The sequence below is a fragment of the Meriones unguiculatus genome, chromosome 11 (assembly GCF_030254825.1).
Source record: "Meriones unguiculatus strain TT.TT164.6M chromosome 11, Bangor_MerUng_6.1, whole genome shotgun sequence".
In the NCBI taxonomy this organism is placed as follows: domain Eukaryota; kingdom Metazoa; phylum Chordata; class Mammalia; order Rodentia; family Muridae; genus Meriones; species Meriones unguiculatus.
Genome location: NC_083359.1, coordinates 76,365,756 through 76,388,778, shown reverse-complemented (window position 1 = coordinate 76,388,778; position 23,023 = coordinate 76,365,756). Strand labels below are relative to the sequence as shown.

The 23,023-nt window shown below is 48.5% G+C and overlaps 1 long non-coding RNA gene across 1 annotated transcript; it reads left to right on the top strand.

Moving 5' to 3' along the window:
* Positions 1-5,212: 5,212 nt before the first annotated feature.
* LOC132646492 (uncharacterized) lies at positions 5,213-6,960 on the top strand. Its single transcript, XR_009584788.1, has 3 exons — positions 5,213-5,529; positions 6,369-6,535; positions 6,711-6,960. It is a non-coding gene; the product is annotated as an uncharacterized LOC132646492 (long non-coding RNA).
* The last annotated feature ends 16,063 nt before the right edge of the window (positions 6,961-23,023 follow it).

Genomic DNA, 23,023 nt, shown 5'->3' with positions numbered 1-23,023 from the left:
GATCCATACTTTGCTTCTTGTATCAGGGTCTCCACCAGGAGGATCCAGTGATTTAAATTTTTAAAAATGCTGGAAGGAACTGTGGAAGGTTTGTGAATAAGCACGGATAAGCACAGGAATGGGGAAGAAACTTCAAAGCATGACACTAACAAGCCATAAAGAAAAAAAATTAACAACTTTGGTCACATCGCACATTATATGTGGAAAAACTAACAAAAACAGATTTAAAAAAGTAATGTCAAGCCAGGAGAAAATATGACAATAAAGACCTTCCACTAACTGGTAAGAAGAAAGACTTACTCTATGATTAAAAAAAAAAAAAAAAAAAAAAATATATATATATATATATATATATATATATGGGCAAAATAAACAAATAGAGGTTGTAAGCAAAGTGTAGAAACATAAAAAGCTTCTCATATTACTGATAATAAAACCTGTAAAATAAAACTAGATAGATAGCACTTACCAGTTTTTAATTACCAAACTGACAAAAAACCAACCAAACAAAAACCAACCAACAAAATAACAACAAAAACCTAATGCCTGGGTTCTGTTGAAGGTGTAGTGAATTGAAGATCTTGTGTTAATCATAAATGGTGCTGGGGCATTAAATAAGATTTTTTTTCCCTTTTTGTTTTTTTCAGACAAAGTTTCTCTGTGTAGCTCTGGCTGTTCTGGAACTCACTTTGTAGACCAGGCTGGCCTCGAACTCACAGAGATCTGTCTGCCTCTGCTTCCTGAGTGCTGGGTTCACCATGCCGGGCTCTCTGGTTGTCTTATATGGACACACATGTAATAATAGATGCAGGTGCCTGATGCTTGACACTCTGTTGTTAGGACCTTATTCTAATCACTTTGGAGAAAATACAATCTGAGCAAAGTTATTCATTGTGGCATTACTTAAAAGAGTAAAACAGGGAACCACCTAAATGGCCTTTAAAACAGGCCTGCTGAGGCTGGGGTGTTGGCTCAGAGGGTAGAAGCCCTTGCTGTAAAGCCTTGGCAGTCTCAGTTTGATCCCCAGAACCCATGTGTGGAAGCTGGGTTGAGGGACAGGCACCTCCACAGGGAAGTGGGAGGCAGAGGCTGGAGAATCACCCAGAAACTCGCAGGCCACCTTACCTGGAGTCCATGGTATGGAAGAAACAAGAGAGACCCATGGACAGAAGGACAGAAATGACCCGTTAACGTTGCTGGGGCATGCACATAGCCACCCTCATGCACATTAGTACTGCTATCAATAATAGTAGGAATCAGGATATGCCTGGCTAAGCCAGTGCAGTATGCTGAGGCAATGGAAGCCCTGAAAGAAACTGGAGTGTTTTCTGTGCTGACATGGGAATCAGCTTCCAGAAATTCTTTCAGGTAAGAAGACAAGACTCAGAACTGTGAGTAAGAGGCACTGTTCTTGCAGACTGGAAAGAAAAGAGCATGCATCGCAGCGAGAGTTAATGTGTATTATTACACGTCATCCATTTGTCACATAGGTCCCGAGATCCTGTCCTGGCCTCCCGGTGAGGGGACAAGCATGGGCAGGTCATCTGTCACATTCTTCCTGGTGAGTTGCAGGGCTGGATCTTGAACTCAGTCAGTCTGCTCGAGGGACAGTAGAACATTAACAAGTGGGTGCTTATCTGCCTGCGTATTTATGATGATTGCTCCTCGTTGTCAACTTGTTTGTCCTGAAAAGTGAATGCGTCTGTGAGGGTGTTTCCAGGAAGGATTACTAAGAAGGGTGTGAGCAGCATCCTTCACGGGCTGGAGGCCCTGGTGGAATAAAAGGGGGAAAGGAGAGAGCCTGAGAGTACAGTCTCCCTCTCCCTCTCTCTCCCCCACCTCTGTTTCCTGCTACTAAGAGATGAGAAGCTTTGATCCCCATGCTCTTCTGTCACAATAGGTCTGAAACCTCTGAGACGGTGAGCTGAAAATAGATCCCTTTGTTCCGCCCAGGTCTTTGTGACAGCGAGGGAAAGCAGGGCTCACGCGAACTTTCTCTGGGAGCTTCAGGGAAAAGAACGGGGGTAGGGATGGAGTTGCATTTCCCTATTGGATCACACTTTTTATAATTTAAGGTGACACATACATGATTGGCAGAATCCAGAGGACAGGGGTGTGTGGAAGAGGAGGCAGGTCCCTGAGGCAGCTGTGAGGGTCCAGCCTGGGAGCCAGGAGCGGTGGTGTAAGTCTGTAATCCAGCATGCTGGAGGCCGAGGCACCATGAGGCAGCGTGTGCTGGGCATCTTCTGCAGCTCCTCCTACCATCCCAGGAGACCATGCATGGGTCGTGTGGCTGGGGAAGATGGCATCACTTCCTCAGCCCCTCAGCCCTGGAACTCAGACTAGATTTTTGTTCATTTTCAGGTAGATTGAGACAGGATCTTGTTACACAGTCCAGACTGGCTTTGAATTATTACTTGGTAGCCCAGACTGAATTTCAACTTTCAACCCTCCCATCTCAGCCTCCGGAGACACGACAATAAGGGTATTAAAACACGGTCTAACAGTCAAAACACACACACACACACACACACACACACACACATATACATATATATATATATATACACACACACACAGCCCAAACAAGCAAACAAAACCACAATGAAATGAAACATCCTCTCCCATTCACTTCCCATAGCTTCTGAACGTTGTGTTAGACTTTTCTTCAGACTCAAGAAGCATTACGTGTCTCCCACTGGCCCCAGACACAGAGGGCTATGTGCCACACTGAGGGCTTGCTCTGTCCCGCTCAGGGCTGTGGCTGGGCCAGCGTCTGTTTTCAGCGGTTCAGGTAAAGGGTTTCTGCCTAGGAAAGTGTTTCCTGGCAGCAGGGGCCGTGCTGCTGCGTGGAGACCTCCAGGGTTTTTGAAACACTCACTTTTGGTTCAGGTTCCAGCCAAGAGGCCCACCTGCTGTGCTGGAGTCCTCACCGGCAGCAAAGAGGAGGCAGGGCCTGGGAGCCTGCGTGCTTCCCTCCCCCACAGACTCACCAGAAACAAGCTCTCCTCTCTGCCCTTCCCTTCCCTTGCTTGCCTGGGCACAGCCTGGCGCCACTTTGTGATGAGTTGGTGTCAGGTGTCAGAGCTGTGATAAAAGAAGGAGTCAGAGTGGCCGCCACCTCCGCCCTCACTCTGTAACCATGCCAGTTCCAAGGACCACACACCCCTTCACACACACACACACACACACACACACACACACACACACACACACACACCAGACAATCACAACCGAGCTGATTCTGTAACTGCCTCAACCACCACGTACAATCCCATGAGCACCAGAAGCAACTACACAGCCTCCCAGCCACGTCACAGTCCCCTCTGCAACCACAGCATGGCAGGCAGCCATCTTCCAGATGTCCGTTCTATTGTCACTTAGGGCCCTGAGCAGGGCTCCTCCAGTCCTTGTGCTCCAGATGAGCGGAGTGAGATGAGGCTTGCTGGGGGCGGATCCTGAGGGCTTTTGAGCAAGAATGGGTGGGGGCTGGCATTGATTGGGAGCACTGGACAGTCCTCCAAAACGGAAGGTGGGATTGTTATGATATACAAAGACGACGCGGTGGCAGGGTGGCTCCATGGCGGGCCCATGCCAAGCTGTACCCCCTTGAGAAATTATGCCATGCAACAGACCTGGTTTAAAGGAGGTTTATTGTGGGAAGGGAGGAGTGGGCCTGGGGAAGGGGTAGGAATAGTAAGTGAACTACGAGGGCAGAGGGAGGGGGGCCAGGGAGATAGAGAAAGAGGGAAACAGCAATAACAGAAGCTGGAACACACACACAGAAAGGGAAACAGCAGTAACAGAGGGAGAGAGAGAGAGAGAAAGAGAGAGAGAGAGAGAGAGAGAGAGAGCTAGGGGTGGAGGCCATCTTTTTTATGGACTGCAGTCACCTCCTGGTGCACCTGGATGACATAAGACATCACTGTGTCCCCGAGTGTGGCCAGCAGAATTGCCTGTGTGCTAACAGCGATCCAGGGAGGACTTCATGTGACTTTGGCTGTAGCCCTTTCCTGTGGATGTTCAATCAAGATGCTCGTGCTGTGCTCTGCGGTGAGGGTGAAGAGACTTGGCCGGATCCCAGTGGCTCCCTGGCTGGGGCTCCTTATGCAAGAGTGTGGCCTCAGGTCTGGCTGCTGAATTAGCACAGTCCCTGTGAAGGATGGTTCATTTCAAAGCTCAGCTTTTGAGATAAGAATCAGCAAGGAGACTGGCCCTGGGCATATGCCGTGGGGCATCTTTCTGTCAGGTTGTTAGTTGAGGTGGGTGTTTCTGCCCTCCGTGAGTCACGTCAGGTTTTCGTCTGGGATCCCAGACTGGGATCCCGGACTGTATGAAAAGGAGAACGTGATGCAATGTGACCGGCCCTTCGAGCTCCGGCCTCCTTCATGTCCCTGCCGTGATGTACCTGGAACTGTGAGCTCAAATACACTCTCCCCAGTTGTTCTTGCCAGGCTGTTCTCTCCCTGCAGCCAAACAGAAGGGAAGGCCATGTGGCTGTGTAGATCCAGGCTGCCTGCCGGTTCAGCTCAATCAAAGACGTGGCTTCCTGACCCATAGCATGAGAGTGAGTGTGCTGGAAGCTGGAAGCTAAAAAGTGAGGCTGAGCTATGGTGTCCAGCATAAGTCACCTTTCTTCTGGGTGTCTCTGCCTCCAGGGCAGCTGTCATCCACCTCTGTGTGGTCACAGCTGTCTGCCCACTCCACTACCCAAAGCCTTAGGCCTCTGGGTTGCACCCAGGAGCAGGGTTGGCACCTGCTACATACTGGGCACAGTGACAAGAAATAGGGTCACCTCAAGTTTCTGCTTTTTACTAGGACCCCAGGCTGGATGAGCAGGGAAGAGCAAAGAAGACAGACTGAAAATTTCCCACACTCTCTAGGAGCTCTGAGGACTTAGATGGCGAGGGTGGGTGGTGCTGCTGCAGGGAGGACATGGCGGGGGGTGGGGCATAGACGGGATGGTAAGAAGTAGGCTGGGGTCAAATTTTAAGTTTGAAGCTAGCCGCCACAGGGGAGCAAGTGTGCGGGTTCATAGCTTGTGTGGGGTAGAGAGCCCAGCTCTGGGGCCACTGCGGTGGGGAGAGAAGGGGTGAGGTAAGGCTACAGGGAGTTCTGAAGCTTCTGCCGAGGAGGCTGGGCTTTATGTAACAAGCGACTGGGAGTCACGAACACAGGAAGATGATTCAGCCAACACATGGTGGCTCGGGGAGACAATTCGATCTTCCATGAGGAGGTCTGGGGAGAGGGGGCGAGGACTCAGGTGTTTGCATGCATAGCAGCCTGAGGGAAATGCGTCGCTAGGACACAGAACCCAGCAGGGACTGGGGAGGCTGAGGGGCAGGGATGGGTTATGGGGAGAAGCCTGGGATCATCAGTCATGATGAGGCCAAGGAAGGACAGGAAGAGTTAGGAAACAGGGGCTGAGAAGCAGGGGCAAAGGGGACAATCGGTGGGGAAGAGGGCTTTCTAGGCCCCGGGGAACAGGATCTGAGGGCGGACCTACACGCAGGTCATTCCCACACACAGGTAAGTGAGGGATCTCGCTGTCTGCTGGCCTTTCCTGTTGTCAGTGTCAGAGGAAGAGCAAGCTTGCCTCCAAGCAAGGGGTTTGCTTTTTTGCTGACAAGCACCCCGAGCTTCCTCTTTTACGATTTTAGAGAGGAGCTTTTCCTTTGAGGAAAGGGAAAGTGGTGCCCACAGCCATTCTAACTGAGGCCTCTGAGGTTTACCAAGGTACTTCCCGGGCTGTGTAGGGGCCCCGCCAGTCCTCAGCCAAGATCCAGCCCTTTGGGTAGTGAGGAAGGTTTTCTTTGTCTTACCAAGTTCTAGGCCAGTAGTTCCCAGCCGTGATTAAAAGGGAGTTCTAAACAACGCCCTCGCCCAGGCAACAACTAAGGCCAACTGAACTGGAGTCCGAGGGGGAGAGCATATTTGAAAGCACCCTGGAAGATTGCAGGGCAGAGCGGGGCTTGGCAGTCCAAGAACGTGGTTCCTGTAAATGCTGCTATTAAGAGCTGAGCAGGTGTTCCAGATGTACAGAAACAGAGGCCAGGCCAGTCTACTCTTCGGTGAGGGAGTGAGCAGGGGGAGGGTCATTGCCCATGGGAACTGCTTCTGAGCTACAACGCTGTCTATTTCCTCTCTGACAGCTGTTGGCACCTGGACTGGACCCTTTTTCCTGTTCTCTGGGGTCAGGAAAATTCCACGTGCACCTGTTTCTGCCTCAGTGTCTCTAGTGCAGACACAGGCTATCATACGCTTGTTTAGCTTGGACTGCTGTCCTCAGAGTTTCTGGAGGCTGGAGGTTGAGTTCCGGGTACCTGTATGGGTGGGCTCTGGTTAAGGGCCCACTTCCTGCCTTGCAGATAGCTGCTTTCTGCCCGCGACTTCAAATGACAGAGGGAACTCTGGTCTCTCCTCAGAAGGTTAACCCCATCACGGGAACTCCAGACTCACGCCTTCACCCAGAGCTGACAATCTTCCAGAGGTGATACCCCCATCCCTGCCCGCAGTCCGTGGAATCCTGGAGAGGGTACTGTACACTTCCTCTATACTGTTCTTTTGGGGTGGGCATGCATCTTCATGAGTCATTTGAGGGGGAGGAAGCGGGAGGAGTGGGTGGCTGCTCTTCCTGGTTGACCTCCAGCGACCTGGGATCTTGCAGTTGTGCACGCCCACCACACTGTGGGCCATCTCGGGTCACACAGGTGCATCTTCGTCCCCTCTGCCTTCGCCTCTGTGAGCAGCTCCTCCTGCCTTGCCCAGGACCTTCAGTGGAGAGTACTGTGTTTTCATATTAAAAATGCCTTTCCTGGGACTGCAGAGATGGCTCAGAGGTTGAGAGCACTGGCTGCTCTTCCAGAGGTCCTGAGTTCAATTCCCAGCAACCACATAGTGGCTCACAACCGTCTATGGTGAGATTTGGTGCCCTCTTCTGGAGTTCAGGTGTACATGCAGGCAGGGCATTGTCTACATAATAAATAAATCTTTAAAAAAATCCCTGGGTGATTTCTTTGGTACCATTATGCCATCTCATTAGTGTTCTTTGTTCCACCATGATTCTCTGGGGTTTATGTATGACTACTCAACTGATGTATTTTAATGCACACATTTTCCTTTCACTGTTTTTTTTTTCTTTTACTTGGGCTATGTATTGTTTCATGACCCATGCTTTTATCAATGATTGTTAGCTATTCCTTTGTATCTTTAAAGAGCCTGCCTTTTTTTCATAACACTCATTACTAATTGGCACACGATCCTCCACAACTCCTGTGTGTGAGTGTATGTGTGGTGTGTGTATATAGAGTGTGTGTGAGTCTGAGTGTATGTGAATGTGTAGATATGTGATTGTAGGGTGTGTGTATGCATATGTGAGTGTGTGCATGTATGTGTGAGAGTGGGTATGAGTGTGTGTGTGAGTGTATATGTATGTAAGAGTGTGTGTGTGTGCAGGACAGATATTGATGTCAGGTGTCTTGCTACAACACTTTCTACCTCTTTTTGAGACCGGATCTCTCACTGAACCTCACTGGTTCAGCTAGGCCGACTGACAAGGAGCTTTAGGGAGCTGCCTCTCTGCTCCCCACCCGAGCTGGGATTAGACTCCAACAACTGTGCCCATCTTTCTTAGGTGAGCGGCAGGGATCCAAACCCAGGTCCTCACAGCATGCTTACTAACTGAACTCAGACTTTACTACCTGAACCGTCTCCCCAGCTTTGGCTTTCAAACTTTAAACTTTTTCTATTTTTGTCTATTACTGCTAAGTGTTTGGAGGGGCCCTTGAATCATCAACTTACAGTAAATACTACTGTGCCTGGAAGTCCTGTAATTAGAACTCATTTAGACGACCATCAAACCTATTATAACAGGGCCTTAGGGCTTTACTCTTGGACAGTGGTGTCGGGCTCTGTGGAGGTTCACCTTGTTCCTCCTCCTCACTCTGGGGGATCGGGGCGCAGGAAACAGAGGCCGAGGGATTTGCTTCGGGCCGTGCATCTTGTTAGTGGCCACTCAGGGGAAGGCAAACCTGATTCTACAGCCCGGGGCTCTCTGTGCATCTGCCTTTGAACATTCGCTTTCTTTCACAGCACCTCCTTCCTCTGAGCCTCACAGTTTAAGGGACAGCCCTGGCTCCACTCCGTCCCTGTGATCTTTCTCTCCCCAGCCATGTGGCACGTAAGTGGGAGAGCAGAAGACTGGACTTTAATAATTAGTTGGTGACAGCTCTGCATGGGGCCAGGGCTCCACAATGGATGAAGTCACATTTTATATACATCACTGCCCTCTAGTGGTCACAAGGAATGTCAGGTCTACCCACGGGATGGAACAGTGACTCTGAAGGCCACTCTCAGCAAACGTTAAGGTTCTCATTGTCCCTGTGTAAAAACATATATTGTACCCCATCTATTTGGTATTCCAGTGACAAATGTATAACATAACATGTATACTTACAGAACCGGAAGCTCCGATGCTGACTCTCTGTGGAGTACCACCACTGAGTAACAAGATTCTCAGGCCACACAAATAAATGTTAAGTGCCATATTTTCCTGGACGCAAATCGCCTAAAATATTATCATTTCAACATTAACCAGTAATTAATATAAAAATAATGAAACATGCATTTTCTTCTGGTACGGTTTCCTTCCTGTTTTCCTTCATTTCTTTCTCTCTTCTGGTTTTTGGAGACAGGGTTTCTCTGTGTAGCCTTGGCTGTCCTGGAAGTCACTGTGTAGACCAGGCTGGCCTCGAACTTGTAGAGATCTGCCTGTTTCTGCCTCTCAAAGGATTAAAGGTGCGCACCACCACCACCCAGCCTTTTTTGTTTGTTTTGTGTATCACGAGTTGGCCTGGAACTTGGCACGTATTCAAGGATGGCCTTATACTACTGATCCCCTGCCTCCACCTCCTGATTGCAGGTTCACACCACCATGTCTGCTTTACGGTGTTGGAACTGAACCAGGGTTTTGTGTGCGTTAGACAAGCTCTCTAACATCGGGGCTACACTCCCAGCCCTGACTGATCCTGAGGTTCTGAACTCTGGCATGGTGAATTCAACATTCACAGGACATCTCCGTTGGGTCTGGCCACACTGCATGTACCCACTAGCAGAGCCCATCTTGGGGCTGTCGCACTGGGTGGTGCAGGCAAACACAGGCGGCATTTAGAGACTTAGTTCTTGCTATTGCGTTGATAAATGTACATCCACGTGGGACAGTTTCACCAGTCTATAGCAAGCTAAGAGAAGTATAAACAGTGCTTTTACCGTGCAAATTTAACACAAGAGCAATTAACATAAGAGAAATATGAACAAGGTTTTAATGTGTAACTTCAGCGTAAGATTATTGGCTGTCTTTTCGAGGAAGTGATGAGATGGTCCTTCTGACTTAGTTACAGTCACTGTTTCCGTTCTTCTCGGAGGTGATGGTCCCAGCAGATGGTAGCTTATTATTGAGGGTTTTTGTTCCGGAAGCAGCACAGATGTGATCCTTTTCCGGGTCGTGTCTCCCTGCCTTTGATACCCACTGGCTCCTGGCAGCTGCCGTGGTAGGTGGCTCTTTCTTTCTGCTTAGACAACTGATGCTCGCAAATGGGACAGACGCCTGTGTGTCAGCTACCGAGCGGTTCTCAGCATGTCACCCGTGTGCTCCTCTCCGCTTAAAAAAGCAGTGAAAGCGAGTGATGTGAGTCCAAGGTGGGGTGACCTTTAATTTGCTCTCAAAACAACCCCAAGATTGAGCCATTGGAAAAATCCAGCTTGTAGCAATAAAAAACAAATTACCACTTGACTAAGTATCCCGACTGTGTCCCCTCCTGACTTCAGAAGGTGGTTTCACTTTCCTTTTAAGTTCAGAGCAACAGAAGCCACTGCTATAGGGCAAAGCCTTTAGGAACCCCAGCCTCTCCGCCAAGCTCTGGGTTGGGCTAGCGTGTTTCACAGTGTGGGGCTAGGATCCATACTCGGGGAGAAGAGTCTTTATTTTGGAAGCCGGAGTCTTCCCTTTGTATTATACCTTGTGAGGAGCATGGGCTTGCAGCGGTCCGCACTGCAGTCTAATTTCAGGGTCCTCTGACCTCTAATGAGCGTCTCTCTTGGTTCATCCGCTTGCTCTGTATGTCCTGGCTGGTCACAGTCCTATCATAGGCTTTGGGGCCGCAACTTCAAAGTCTTAAGACATGACTTACGGGCACTGTTTATGAATACAGATCTTCAGCTCCGTGGGCTGTAGTCACTAGGGCGCTGATTAGAACTGCATTTTGGTTTTCAAGTACTATGTGACATTTATGCTCAAGTCATAACATGGAAAAGATGTTGGTGGATGGAAATGTTGTAAATCAAATAGTTTTTACCTCTCTCCAACATCACAGCTTAAGAAATATAATGGTGAATTCTTTTTGCACTGAGTAACCTACCCTGTTTAGAAAGTGTTTGAAATGCTGTCTTACCCAAGGAAGATGAGTCCCATGCATATTAAACATAAGATGCAATCATTCCATCCTCCAGCTCCCCTTCTGGATTTAAGCTTCGTTGTCACAATTATCCGCCTCGAAAGCAATTACACTAAGTATTAATAAAGGGGCTGCAGCCACATAACAGTGCCCGAGGGAGGCTCTGGCTCAAAGTTAGGGCTAATAGCCCAGCGGTTGTTTTAATGGATTTTCAATGACGTGTGAAGATGACAGACCAACAAGGGCTGGGATTCTGTGACAGAGCACGATTAGCACCTGCCCTTAGTACCCCAGTCTTGTGTCTGTTTGTGGTTCTTTAGTCTGGGTGAACTGATTGCCTGAGATTTATTGATTAATGTGTGTTTAATATAGCTCATCAAATAGTTGTTGATTCAGGGTAGGAGTCCTTCCTATACTGCTTTTGTGGCTTCCTGTAGGGACAAGCTTAAGGAAGATGGCCAGGTGGAGAGCCTGAACCCAGGGCCTCTAATGACATAATACCTGCTTTATTCCACTGCAGTCTCGGCTCTCTGGCCCTCAGGTTCCAATCCTCCATCCCCTAACCACTGGAGAACAGAGCTCTAGATACCAGCCCTATAGCCTTGTTGTCACCTAGTGAGGCTCTGATTGGAACAACATGCTGGAGAGGAATGTCTAGGGAGGGCAAGCAGTTTCTGTGTGTGGTAAACTAACAAAGGGTTCTAGTGACCTTTCCTGTGATTCCACAGGGTGTGGCCAGAGTCTTAGGGAAGACAATGGGAGAGGTCTGGAGGATATTCCGGGGCATGACAGTCCTGGAGGCTGGTAAGAACTTTGCAGCCAAGAACTCTGTTTCCTTCTTGATCAGTTATGGAGATTGTTCTACATCCTGGGTATTTTGTCAAATACCCATGGTGTAGGCCAGGATTTGAGGGACCACAGGGAGATGTAACATTTATCCATCTGTCTATCTGTCTGTCTATCTATCTATCTATCTGTCTATCTATCATCTAACTATGTTTTTGAGGTCTTATTCTATATCTTAGGCTGTCCTGGAATTCTATATAGCTTAGGTTGTCTTGAATCTGTGTTTATGTTCATGCTTCAGTCTTTCAAATGCTGGGATTATGGGCTAGAACCACCACACTCAGTTAAAGATAGCAAGTTCTATAGGTTATTCTATAGTTGAGAAAACTATTAAAGAGTCCCAGTGGGGATGGAATGAGATGATGGTGGCACCTGAGCTGGATTTTCTGACCCTGCTGCTCTCTGGGGTACCCAGATGTTGTTTGCAAAACTTTTCCTGAGAAGACACTACATAAGTGTTACAGCTCTGAGGAGGAAGGTTTTCCCAGAGGAAGGGTTACTGCTCTGAGGAGGAAGGTTCCCCCTTCCATGTGTTGCAGCTCTGAAGGGTAAAGGTATCCTGGCAGTTGGAAGCCAAGGAAGACCACAAAGTCACAGCACACAGCAAACCTCACACAAGAGCTTTATTGGGAAAGATTTAAGTGGGTGGCTGCCTCTGTGATGTAGCAGGGAACTTGGCAGGTGTCAGGCTTTATAAAGGTTTTTTTTTTTTGGGGGGGGCGAAGTTTCTAGGGTGGGGACTGGTGGGGTTTGATGCTCAGGGATTGGTGAGTTCTGGAAGTGGGCTCATATCTTTTACCTTACACACTACATACGATGTCTACTCACTCCAGACAGGAAGCACAGACAAAGTGTGGACACCACCAAAGTCCAATTTGGTGAGCCAATGAATTTTACTAGGTAAATTTATTTATGTATAGGAATGTATAGGTGAGGGTTTACTTGTAGGAGCAGAAATGACTCAAAGACCGCTGTATCACCAAAGCCCATACCAGCATGTATGATAACTCATAAAGCTGGGAACTTAGAACCCAGTAGCTTACAGATTGGAGAGTGTCCTTTCCAGATGCTTAATTTGTTCTAAACTTCTTCCAGGCAGCTGATCTGGCCTGATAATCTTCTTTGCAGCTTGGCTCTGTTTAGTTTCAGAGGGACTCTAAGCTTTTTTTGTTTGTTTGTTTGTTTGTTTACTCTGACAGGGAGGGGTCTGATCAGCTTCAGGAACTTCCTGAAGTTCTTTTGAGTTGTTTACCTTTGGGCTTAAGGATGTTTTTTTGCAGGATACAATGTTTCAATCTGGGAGAAAACTGTTAGTACAGCACCAGGACTGAGGTGAGGTGGTTTGGGAATTCATTTGTCTCTTAATGTTAAACATTGTACAGAATGAGATTCCTTTGTAGCAATGGAGGGAGGGAGGAGAGAGAGAGAGAGAGGGACAGAGAGAGAGAGAGAGAGAGAGAGAGAGAGAGAGAGAGAGAGAGAGAGAGAGAGAGAGAGAGAGAGAGAGAGAGAGCGCAAGCTAGGGTGGAAAGGGTTTATTTTGTCTTACACTTTCACATTATAGTCCATTGCTTCTCTTCCAGCAGTCTGCATGGCCCCTTCCAGCACTGTGAAAGCTAGCCAGCAGGGATGGGAGTTTCCAGATCAGCCACACTTTAATTTTACCATGTTCTACAGTCCAAATATGTACAGATGGTGTCTTTATCAGTAGTCTTACCATCTACTTCTGGCATACAACCAACAACAGTGGCGATAGCTTCTATGGTTTGTGGGGCCTCGGGGGCTCCCCTGGCCAGCCACTCACAGGAGGAATCCCACCCCTGGCTTTGGGATTTTTATTCAGTAACCCTGATAATGTCCTTTTCTGCTCATGTATGATATTTTTTGAATTTAAACTCTGTAGCTATTTTTTTAAAACCCATTTTTTTTCTTTTGGTTAACCCAGGCCCAGTAAGGTGGTAAGGTAGGTGGAAGTACCTGCTTGTCTCTGTTGGCTTCCTAAATCTGCAATTATGTCATCTGTACAGCATTATGTCATCTGTACAGCAACCTTTTCCAGAGGATGGGCGGGACGAGGCAACATCCCAAACACCATCGCACAACAAAGATGATCTTGGTGAAGCACTCTGCAAGTGTGTCATCATCTGTTCCCAGTGTCAGGTGATCCCACAGGCTCACAACTAAGAAGACGCTAAAGTCAAACATAAAAGTCTACTACAGCGTGGAAAGGTTCCATTCATTTATCTCCATTGCTTCCTCCACAGATTAAGGTTGGGTACAAAGCCTGGATAGGAGGCACTGTCTTAATTAGTTCTCTGTAATCCTCAGTCATTCTCTCTGAGACATAATGTTTATATATTCTGGAGCTCTTCCCTACATTTTTCTACCCTTGATGAATGCAATAGGCCTAGCTTATTTTGCTCAGCATACTCAGGGCCAAGGCAAGATGAGGCCTTGCTTGCTCCTCCTGTACTTGCTCGCTCCCTGGGTCACAGTGGCACTAGGTCATCAACGTACCTGTAGCTGTAGTTCGTGTCTCTCTACCCACTATACCTGGCTGTTGGGGGAGCCCCTGAATGGGCAAACCATCTCCATTCCTGCTAGCATGAACCTTGCGGTGGAGAGAAATGGACCCATTTACTCTGGGGGGATAATTATCCACCTCGGAGACAGGCTTGATCATCCGCCTCATCGTTCTATCACAGAGGTCCTTGGTGAACTCCTCCTCCGCTGTCAAAGCCTCTAGAAGTCCTTAGCCCACAGTTTGACTCTGTAACACTCTCGTTTCTTAGGAATTTCAGCTCAACACAGCTCTTCCCGCGTTTGAAGCGGAGTAATCCAGACAGACCTCTTCCTCTGTCCTCTGTTTTACCTTTGTATTATCTCCTCCAGGTGGCTTATGAAAAAGTGATGTGAAGATACAAAGGGGGGCACCCTGGGCTGGTGGGACGCAGAGAAAGGAGCTGCGAAGCTGTGAAGCTGTGAGCCAGCGAGGGTCAAGGACTGCTTGCGGCTACCATCATTCCCAGCAGCAGAGGTGGGACAATCTAAGTGTCCACCAATGGACGGACAGCTGAGTATCATGTTGTCTGTACAACGCAACATCCCTCAGCAGTCAGTGTTCCTAGTCACTCAGGACGAGCAAAAAACAAACACAAAAACAAAAACAAAGAACAAAACAAAAGAAAGAAAAGAGGGTCATATATCTTCTTTCTTATTTTCTTTCTTTCTTTCTTTCTTTCTTTCTTTCTTTCTTTCTTTCTTTCTTTCTTTCTTCCTATCTCTCATATCTATCTGTTTTTGAGATAGGGTTTTTCTGTGTAGCCCTGGCTGTCCCAGAACTCGTTCTGTAGACCAGGCTGGCCTCTGAACATCACAGAGATCTGCCTGCCTCTGCCTCCAGAGTCCTGGGATTAACGGCATGTACCACCACATCCAGCAATAGGTATGAGGTTTGTTTCTGGATTGTTGAAAATGTTCCCAACTCACTAATGGCGATGGTTATACTAACACCGCATGTGTAAATGCCACTGAGTTGTGCATTTTAAGATAGGAAATAAAAGTTATTTTTGGACAATGTTGAACACGTGTGTGTAATACATTCTATTCGTTGTGGTGGTTGCTATTGGTTGTCAGCTTGCCCGGATCTAGAAGCACCTGGAGACAGGACTGTGGGTGTACTCTGTGAGGTTCTCTGAGGCGGGAAGACCCAAAATGTTTACTGTGGGCAGCAGTGTTCCACAGGCTGGGTCCCTCAGGCAGAGAAGATGAGAAAGCAAGCTGAGTACCAGTATTCAGCTGGGCTTCCCAATGGCTCGTGCCTGTGGCTGGCTGCTCCCTGCTCTTGCCATGGCTTCCACACCACGATGGGACCATATCCTCTTAGGTAAGCCAAAGCAGACCTTTCTTTCCTTCCTTCCTTCAGTGGCTTCTTGTCAGAGATTTGGTCACAGCAACAAGAAAAGTAACTGATAACAACTGTGTTCTTCGCTTGTCCGCACTGTCTTCTCTTGTCCCTGCCGGCTGCCCTCTTCCTTCCTAGCACGTCCTTCTTTTGTGCCTTTTTATTGTGACCCACTGAGTTTCATCAGGGTGGCTTTCGTGGGCCTGGGTGAGGGATTATTTCCCGGAGCATGGACAACTTACCAGTGTCTACACCACTGAAGAAAATGTAAGATGGTGCATGTTATATTATTTTACTACAAAAGTAAATAAATAAATGAATAATCAGGAAACCAGAGTCCTTTCCTGTATTCAGCTCTGGGAATGGTGGGATTGAAGCTGGCTGAGGGGGCAGTGTGGACAGTGAGGACAGGGCACGAGATGCAGCGGGTTAAGGGACCAGGGACCTCTGAGAGTGGAAGCAAAGGGTAGAGAAAGGGGTGGAGTGAAGGAGCTGTGGGGGGCTGAGGAAGCCCCCAGTGAATGCGTATAGCTGGGTATGGGCACAGCCGTATCAAGGACCCAATGCCTCAGACCCATGGGCACGGCAAAGGCTTCTAGTCCAAGTACACAGTATTTAGGGAGGATTGAGCAGTATGTACAAAAGCTGGCAGCTGCAGCTTCTTCCTCCTTAGTGATGGCAGCCTGACACTGCTCCCCTACGCAAGCCTCCTGCGGAGGAGACGAGCTAACTTCTCCCTGCTGAGCCACACCAGCTGGAGTGCCTGGTCCACGTGCTCCATCAGAATGAACACAAACCACCTGGTCCCCGCTTTTCGGTAAGTGTGTCTTGTGCGGCTGTTCTTTCATCGTTCTCGCTCACCAACCCAGCCGGGTTTCCAGGACCCAGCCAGGCTGGATGGGGGGAGGGGCAGGAACCCACTTCTGAAGAAGGGAGCAGAGAGTGCACAGCTGCTTGGACAGTATTAAGAAACACTGGTTTAGCTCCATACCCCATTTTTTGATTGGATTACTTGATTTGTTGCTGTTTAACTTCTGGAGTTCTTTATATCTTCTGGATATTAGCCCTCTGTCAGATACAGGGTTGGGGAAGATTCTTTCTCAGTCTGTAGTATTATTTTTTTCCTTTTCTGAGACAGAGCATCACTCTATAGCCCTAGCTGTCCTAGAACTCGCTCTGTAGACCAGGCTGGCCTCGAACTCACAGAGATCTGCCCGTCTCCGCCTCCCGAGTGCTGGGATTAAAGGCATGCACCACCACTACCCGGCTACCTCACTTAATCTTAATTACCTCCTGTGACGGCAAATCTAGATTGTCAGCATGACTAGATTTAGAATCATCTATGAGACAAACGTCTTGGCGTGTCTGCGTTTCCAGGGAGGTTTCCCTGGGTAGGGAAGATCCCTGAGTGCAGGCCCCCCATCCAACGAACGGGGATCCTGGACTGAACAACAACAACAACAACAACAAAAGAGACAGTGGGCTCATCACCAGCATTCATCTCTCTCTTCATCTCTGCTTCCTGACTGAAGATGCAATGTGACGGCTCACCTCGGACTTCCGCAACGGTGCGGTCAAGCACTGTACCCTCAAACCCTGAGCCAAAAGAAACCTTTCGTACCTAGATTTGCTTCCGGACACCCTCGTCAGATCAAGTTTCCACCCCGATGTTGCTCACAGCGGGGATGAAGTCCTAACAGGAATCCTAGCGGAGACCGTCATGCTGAAGCACGGCCCCACGACTCTGCCTTTTCTCTACCTGTTGATTGCCCTTCGCCCAGGGTGTATACATATTTGCTGTGGTAAATTTCAACCCGACTAGGCTATAAAACGCAGTTATTCAGTCAAACACTGACATGGTGCTGCTGTGGAGGTTTAAAATCTAGTATTTTGTGTGTGTATGATGTGCGTGTGTGTTCACATGTGTGTGAGAGAGCGCAGGTACGGCATGCTTGTAGGGTCAAAGGTCAAAGGACGACCTCGAGGGGTAGTCTCCGGCTTCCACCTTGTTTTGAGGTAGGGTCTGTGGTGGTTTGAATGAAAACGGCCATCATAGATCTATAGGGAGTGGCACTCTTGGGAGGTGTGGCAGTAGGTGTGGCCTTGTTGGAGTAGGTGTGGCCTTGTTGGAGTGGGTGTGGCCTTGTGGGGGAAGGAGTGTTTCAGCTGCTCAGCTCTTTCTCCAGCACCATGCCTGCCTGCACGTCATCACACCTTCTCACCGTGATGCTAATGGACTCAACCTATGAAACTGTAAGCCCCAATTAAATGTTTTCCTTTATAAGAGTTGCCGCGGTCATGGCGTCTCTTCACAGCAATAGAACCCTAACTAAGACAGGGTCAATCTTGTTCCCTGCTGCATATGCCAGGCTAGTGAGTGGGCTACAAGCTTTTGGAAGTTTTCTTGTCTCTTATTTCCCCTCTTCTGGGAGGGGCCTACTGGGATTACTGCTGCTTTCACTATTGTGTCGCTTCTAGGGATCTGAACTCCAGGCTGTGGGACTCCATGAAACCTTAATTTCCCCATATACACATACACACACATACTTGCACACATGAAAGAACATATGTACATACATGAAAAGCTTTTTTTTTTTTAAAAAAAAGGGAGAAAGGAGTTTGTTTGGCTTATAATTTCAAGTTCCTATCCATAATTTTGGGAAAGTCAAGGCAGAAAGTCAAATATATGGTCACAATCACATCCACGGTTCAGAGCAGAGGGGAACAAATACAGCTGTGCTGCAGGCTGCTTGCCCTCCGCCAGCTTCTCCAGCCTCATGATATGGCGATGCTCACGTTCACTGTTCGTCTTTCATCCCGCCTCAATCAAGACTAATCCCCTACAGACAGGCTTAGCAGCCAAGCTAATCTAGGCGTGCTCTCACCTGAGACACTCTCCCCAGGTGGGTCTGGATTGCAGCAAGTTGACATTTCAAACTGTTTCAGGCACATTTGAAAAATCTGATAGTCTGTTTTCATATTGTTGACTTTTCAGGGTTCCTTATCTAGTCTAGACAACAGTTTTTGGTTTTTGTGATGCAATGTGTTTTTGTTTTTCAAGACAGAGTCTAGGTAGCAGCTTAGGCCGGCCTTGAGTTTAGGATCCTTCTAAGCATTCACTCTGAGTGCTGGGCTCATAGGTAGACACGTCATGCTAAACTCAGACGCGTGTTTGGCAAAGTGGCAAATACTTTCACCAGGGTGCCCACCTCCCACTAGGATCTCATGTAGAAAGACTGGCCTGGAACTATGTACTGGATGATGACCTTGAACTCCTGACCCTCCTGTATGCATCTTTCGAGGGGCGGGTTTGCAGCCATATACTGTAGACTTGGTTTTATCCATGTGGCAAACATCTATTCTCATTTGACTTTAAGTAAAAGAGAAAGCCCTAAGTGGCTTTCACAGAACTCACCTGAGAGTCTCATGTTCTACCCACTGAACTAGCTGGGTGACAGGTGGGCTCCCATGATAGGCCCCATGAGGAAAACTGGAATTTTTCTGTGGAAGAAAAAAAACGTCTGCCCCATGACTGCAGCTTCATCTTCTATCCGAGTTTACAATTTACCAGCCTGTTCCCTGGATTCCAGAGTTGTGAGGCCCCCAAAATGTGTGAGCAACTCCCTGAAATAAACATTCCTTATATATAAGAATGTACATATAGCTGCATATCCCCTTTTTGGGGTGTGTGTGTGTATGTATGTATGTATGTTCCTTCATGTATGCAAGTATGTATGTGTGTGAGTGTAGGACAGAGGTCAATCTCAGGAGCCAGTTACTTTGTGTTTTGAGACAGGGTCTTTTGCTGGGAACCGGAGCTCAAAGATGAGACTGGATTGACTAGCTAGTGAGCCCCAGGGATCCTCTCCTCTCCACCTCCCTAGTGCTGGGATTACACGTGTACCGCCGGAAGAGAGTTAGAGGCCATGGGTAGACACAGAGACTGAAATCAGGCTCCCGAAGAAGGCAGCTTCTTATTCCCAGAAGGCACATTGAGGAGAAATGGACAGGACCAATAGGGAAAAGGGGAGGACCCACAGGCCCTGTAAAATACGTAAAACAGGGTCTGTTGAGTGGACTCCAAGCCTCTCCCATCCCCAAGGGATAAAGCTGCTACTTTTCTCTTTCTCTGTGGCTTGATCTAGCTTTCCTGGTAGTTCTGATGAGCTTGGAGATCCCCTAGAGCAGTGGCTCTCAACTTTCTTAATGCTCCAATCCTTTAAAGCAGTTCCTCATGTTGTGGTGAAAGGGTTAGGCTAACTTTGTAACCTATATGTCCTCTAAAGCCTATAGTTTTGAGTTTTAGGTCCAGGTTAAGCTAAAGCCTCTTAGTACCTTTCCAGAGAGTGAAGGAACGTGACCCTATCTGTGAGGACAGATATAAAAAAAAGGGCAAGCAAGCAATGACCTTCACTCAGCAAAAGAACGACCAGACCCTTGTCCTTGAGATAGCATTTCTTAGCAACAAACCTAGACTTCTTCTGAGTAGCTTTTGACCTCCAGCCAAGAGCCCGAAGCCCTAATCTTCAAGGATGAGCTAACCACCCCCACCTTAAATTGCAGCTGCATCCACACTTGGCAGGACTGGCCAAGCTTGAGCACCTAAGCCTAACCAATTATCTTACTTTATAGCTTCCTCATCCAATCCTAAATTGCCAAAACTAAAACTTCAAATCTCCCGCAATTTTTCTTTTAAAAACCTAAAGGCCTTTGTCTCCCGGTGCCACTCTTTGCTGACCAGCAAGGGTGACCCTGTTGTACAATGGTTAATAAACCTCTTGCTTTTGCAACGAGTCTTGGTCTGGGGGAGTTTCTGGGAAGGGCGCGATTGAACTCCTGAGCTGTGAGACCCCAGGTCTTACAGTGGTGACCCCCAACCATAAAATTATTTTTGTTGGTACCTCATAACTGTAATTTTGCTGTTGTTATGAATCATAACATAAATTTATGATATGCAGGATGGTCTTAGGTGACCCCTCAAATAGGTCATTGGAGCCCCAAAGGGGACATGACCTACAGGTTGAGAACCACTGTCCTAAGCGTTACCAACACCCTGTTCACCTCCACGCCTGTCTGTTTCCAGCGGTGCTGGAGACTGGGACTCAGGTTCTCATGTCCTGAGAGGGCCTGGCTGAATAAGGCTGACTAACTCCATAACGGGCTTCATTTTCTTGCTAGATAGAGCAGGCCTAAGAGTTACAGGAAAAAAAAAAAAAAGACAGAAAAAGTGCAACCAATCAGAAACACCCAAGACGTCTGGCCTGGGGAAGACAAGGTTCCTAAACTGAAAAGCATAGAGGGAGAAAAAAAAAAAAAAAAAAAAAAGCACCGGAGCCGGGACCAGAGTCACAAAAGCCTCCATAGGCACCAGCCAATCCCAGTCAGAGTCACATAGCCTCCATGGGCACCAGCCAATCCCAATCGAGGTTACATAGCTACATCAGGAATTCCTTTTCCTGCCTTTAAAAGGGGCCTTCGAGCTCCGCTCATGGCTTCCGCCATATTGTGAAGATGATGGCCCCAGCCTGCTGGACTTCTGCAGAATAAACCTTGGTTGCTTGCACGCTGCTGAATCTGGAGTCGTTCTCTCAGGGTATTCCGGACCCTAACAGCCCTACAGCAAGCACGTTACCAGCAGAGCCATCCCTGGCCCTGTACATCTATATCTTTATCTCTGTACCATCTACTACTCTATATAATCTAACTTCTTCCCACTGGCTCTAGTCTGGAGGAGGCGGATTGATGGAGGACCTGCTGGTTGTCTTATTACCCTCCCTCCTCTAGATAGGAGCTCCTGAGGGTGGGGCGTTCTAGGACAGTGCCCTGCATGAGCTAGGTGTTCAGTCCAGTGTAGATCTCTTCATAATTGCTATGTGTGGGGGTAGGCTCAACTGAAGAGGAAAGAAAGAAAGGTGGAGGAGGAGTGGGAGGGGGATGCCCAGTAGGCCTGTGGCCGCTGGATCTGAAGCTGGGGCCTTTTTGGCTGGGCTCATCTCTGTGGATCCGGCTGCTGAGCGTGTGTCCTTTGCAGCTGAAGGAAGCTGTGGCAACAAGAAAGGGTTGCAAATTTAAACCCAAGTTCAGGTTCTCCTAGCAACACCGCTTGCCCCTGGCTGCTGGCTGGCAGTCCGAGCACCAGAGACGGATAGCTGGGGTAGGTCGGTTGCTAGGAGAACAGTGACTCCCCTGCTCTCCGAGCAGCCTGTAGGTGACTGGTGGCGTTTCCAGGGGTGTGCAGGTGGGCGTCGCTTTCTGTTTCCCCAGCGACGGTCTCTCAGCAAAGGTGAGCAAGGGGATGCGAGAGGGAGAAAGCCGAAGCCCTCGTTTCCGTTTGATTAGGAACAGCTCTTGTGGGAGACGATGCCCCAGCGGACACAGTCCGGTTGCAGTTAGGGAGAGTCTGGAGGAGGTTATGAAACAACTCGTTTCCCACAGGGCTTAGTTCCCAGTACCCACAGGCCATCTGGATGAGGCGAGGACGAAGTGTGCACTGGGAGAGGGGTCCAAGAATGAGAGGCAGCGGGTTGGCGACGGTTGGGGTGGAGTGGAAGCTTGGTGTGCAGAGTTTTGTTTGTTTTCTCCATGACATTAAGAGACTGTGCCGGCCTTGCTCTTCCATCCCCTGATCCCGGGGCTAAATCACAGCCAGGTGGGCTGCCGCAAAACCAACCCCAGCGCTTATCATTTTAACCATGTGCCTGGGACCCTGGAGGGGTGACAGCGTGGGGTGGCTCCGGTGCAGGGAGCAGGGAGAGGAAAACCCTAGTCCTTCTGCCTTGTCTCTAATTTCTCACCCCCCATGTGCTTACAAATGGGGGAGGTTCACTGAGAGGCTGAATTTTATAGGACTTGGGGAAGCTGAGGGTCGAACCCAGCTGTTCCATGGAAGAGCACCTTTCTCTTTCATCTGCGGCCCCACGGGACAGGATGCTATCGGTGACAGGACTGAAAGCGAAATACACAAGAGTGTTGCTATCTTCTGAGCGCATTCCTGGAAGAAAACATTCGAGTTTATCTCCCAGAGGGGCGCCTGCCTCCAGAGTAGGTGGCAGGACTCTAACAGAATGTTCATCAAATGGACTCCATTCTCCTTTTGGAGTCTCCAGAGAGACTATAATTTCTGAGAGTCTGCCATAATAAGATAGGGTCACAAAATGATGGGCCAAACGGACAGACCAGCTTTCTGGTTGTCTGTCTGTCTCTTTCTCTCTCTCCCTCTCTTCCACTCTCTCTCTCCATCCTCCCCTCTCCTTCTCCTCCTCCTTTCCCCACTTCCCAGTCTTTCTCTCCTGGCTGGGTGTGGAGGATCCTGGGTGAGGGCACCACGACCGCAAGATTACAGTAAGCAAAAGGAAGCCTTGAGTCCCTGTGGCGTGGGACACCCCAGCCTTAACTCACAGGGGAGCACGTGTGGAAACTCAGTCTTTGTGGTGGAGCCACTGAGCTTAGGGGCTGACTGGGATGGTCACACTGCTCTCGTAGCACAGAGCACACAAGGATACGGATCTGACAGTTTTTGTGGGAAAAGGGTGAGATGGTTGGATTTGTCAGGGGTGTTCCCAAGACAGGTTAGAGAGAAGCCTCCTTGTGACAAAAGGAGTGAAGTGGAGTATGCTGTCTTAAATTAAGGAAAGTGTGTGTGTGTCTGTGTGTGTGTGTGTCTGTGCATAAATTAGAGCAAACATCTCTGGAGGAGTCTGAGCTGTTCCTCCTTTCCTTTCTCCATCCCTTTGTCCCTCCCTCCCTCTCCTCTTTTTCCTTCCCATTTCTTTCCTGTTAACATAATTCCCATTTCATAGGTGAGACAGCTGGGGCCAAAGAG